Here is a 2,627-nt window from a genome sequence, read left to right on the forward strand (position 1 = left end):
CGGTTACAATAAATCGCTTTCGAAAGTAAGTGTTGTTTCGTCTATATTGATGCTATTCAAAATACTTTATGCATTTTATTGTGACTGTTATATAAGAGGACGTCATTAAATACAACAATATGTTTAAAAGTTTTCGTCAATCTCTAAAAACAGCCACAAGGGGGACGCACGATGCTCGTCGGAATTTTTGTCTTTTTGTTGTTGCCTTGGCCAGGGTACGTCAGGCTTCGTTCTGCCTTTGTTACACGTGTCAACGCTAGTAGGCTGTATTCTTAGGCCACCTGGACCATATTACGACCAGCATGGGTAAGTGCAGAACACAGAACACGGGGAAGCGCAAGTTTGCTGAAAATCGCTACACGACGACCAGGCTGCCTGCTGACACAGACGGGGTATTTCGGCAACCGCGAAGAAGCTTGGGGACATAACGAAGGCGTACAAGGCTCCGCTACAGAATTCTACGCTCCAAGGGAACAGGATAATGGACATTGGTATTCTTTCTTCAGTGTTTTCAGCACTGGCAAGTTCCGAATGCATGGACACAACGCTGAATCTCGAGGAACGCTCTCACCAAGAGATATCCTCGGCTTTTGCGGTCGTGTGTACCGACTGTGGGTTCGAGCGCCCATTTCATACGTCGAGAAAGGTGGGTCGTGCCAATGAGAACAATTTACGTCTGGTTTACGCGACGTGCCAGTTCGGAAAAGGGCACGCTGGTGCGAAAACTTTTTCCAAATTGATGAACATGCCTGCTCCTCCACGTCACTCCGCCTACGACAAATTGTCATCTCGGCTTTCTGCAGCCGCAGGAGAAGTGGCGTCGAAGTCGATGGCTGATGCGTCTGTGGAAGTTCGTCGTGTTGTGGGGAGTGCCGAGTGTGGTGTTTTAGGTGATGGCACATGGCAGAAGCGTGGCCATTCATCTTTGAATGGTTGTGTGTCTGTGATTTTTGTTGACACGGGAAAGGTTATTGATGTTGAGGCTCTTTCTAGATCGTGTAAGTCTTCTAAAATCAAAAGCAAGTTGAGGCAAGATAGTGCTTCGTACCAGGAATGGATGGCAAACCACACTTCCTGTCAAGCAAATCATGAAGAAAGTGCTGGCAGTATGGAGACGGTTGGTCTATACCAAATATTTGAAAGGGCGAAAGCCAAAAGGGATTTGAAGTACCTGCAGTACTACGGCGATGCTGATTCCAAGAGCTATGCCGCTGTGAAAGACATGTAGGGAAACGACAGTGTGCAAAAACTAGAATGCATTGGGCATGTCCAAAAGCGTGTTGGCTGCCGCCTCAGAAAACTGAGGAAGACAGTGCGTGGACTCGGTGGTAAAGGAAAGCTCACTGATTCCCTCATTCACCGCCTGCAAAACTACTATGGCATCGCCATAAGGGCTAATGTGGGGAACCTTTCTGCAATGAAAAAGGCTACCCTTGCCAGTCTTTTTCATTGAAGCTCTCCCGACAAGCAGCCGAGACATGGCCTATGTCCACTTAGACCGAAAAGCTATTGCGGATACCAAACGGTCGAAGCCCTCGGCCAAGGAAAATATGTACACAAAAGAGGACCTCCAAATGATGTGCTCAACAAAGTTAAAACTTTCTACAGCGATGTGTGCTCTGATGAACTTCTAATGAATTGCCTGCATGGAAAGACGCAAAATGCTAATGACTGTTTCAATGGTCTAATATGGCAGCGAGCACACAAAGAGGTCTAGGTAAGCTTGCCTACAGTAATGTTTGCCTTGCATGATGCTGCGGCACACTTTATTAATGGCAGTTTAAGCATCCTAGATATCCAGAGGCAAGCTGGCAGAGAACCAGGGTACTACACGACGAAAGCTTGCATTGCCAGGGATCACCCGCGCATGCAGAATGCTAAACGCAAGTCAACGGATGGGACAAAACAGGCCATGAAGAAAAGACGAGCAGCCACCCGAGCAAAAGGAGACTATAATGCTTCCGCAGTAGGGCCCAGCTATGAATCTGGTGCATTTTAGGTCTGCATGCGAAGATTGTGACACTTTTTACAAGCTCGGAAATCTTTGTTTACGTTTTTCTGAAAATAACAATTTGCTCCAAATGATGCGACGCAAACTTTCATAACTTATTTCACAGCGTATACTTCGAAATGAAATTTTGCACAATCATTTACAACGTATATATCTGTGCAGTGAACTAGAATAAAAGAAATCCATGGACTATTTTTCAATTCACAGCTGAATTCTCAAACAGTTTCAGTCTAAATTGGCTCTTTTTCTCCGTTTTTTTGTTTTTTAACATTACTTCCTTGATATTTACTGCATAATATTTATTCTAGTTCACTGCATAGCTCCAGCCATTATTTACACAAATTTTAAAGCTTTAATGAATAAAGCCACCCATTATTCAGCTATCAAAGCTGGCCGGGCTAGCACTTTTAATGCAATTTTTGACAAAGATTACCCCCCAATAAATATATATTCAATAGTTGGAACTGTAAATGGTTGCGTAAGTTAAATAAGACATGCTTGTTTTGAGGAAAAATTTTTTTCAACGCTGGCTGCTCTTAAAAAAAATATTGTTTTTGAGTGGCCTACCACCTTAATTACATCGCCGCTGTAGGCGGAGCACACAGCGGCGCATTAG

General features: G+C 44.3%; 1 pseudogene; it reads left to right on the forward strand.

The window, feature by feature from the left end:
* The first annotated feature begins 302 nt into the window (after nucleotides 1-302).
* LOC144157654 (uncharacterized) lies at nucleotides 303-2,086 on the forward strand (annotated as a pseudogene).
* Nucleotides 2,087-2,627: the final 541 nt, after the last annotated feature.

The sequence above is a fragment of the Haemaphysalis longicornis genome, unplaced genomic scaffold, assembly GCF_048455015.1.
Source record: "Haemaphysalis longicornis isolate Haplotype H1 unplaced genomic scaffold, Haemaphysalis longicornis Haplotype H1 scaffold_10, whole genome shotgun sequence".
Taxonomy (NCBI): domain Eukaryota; kingdom Metazoa; phylum Arthropoda; class Arachnida; order Ixodida; family Ixodidae; genus Haemaphysalis; species Haemaphysalis longicornis.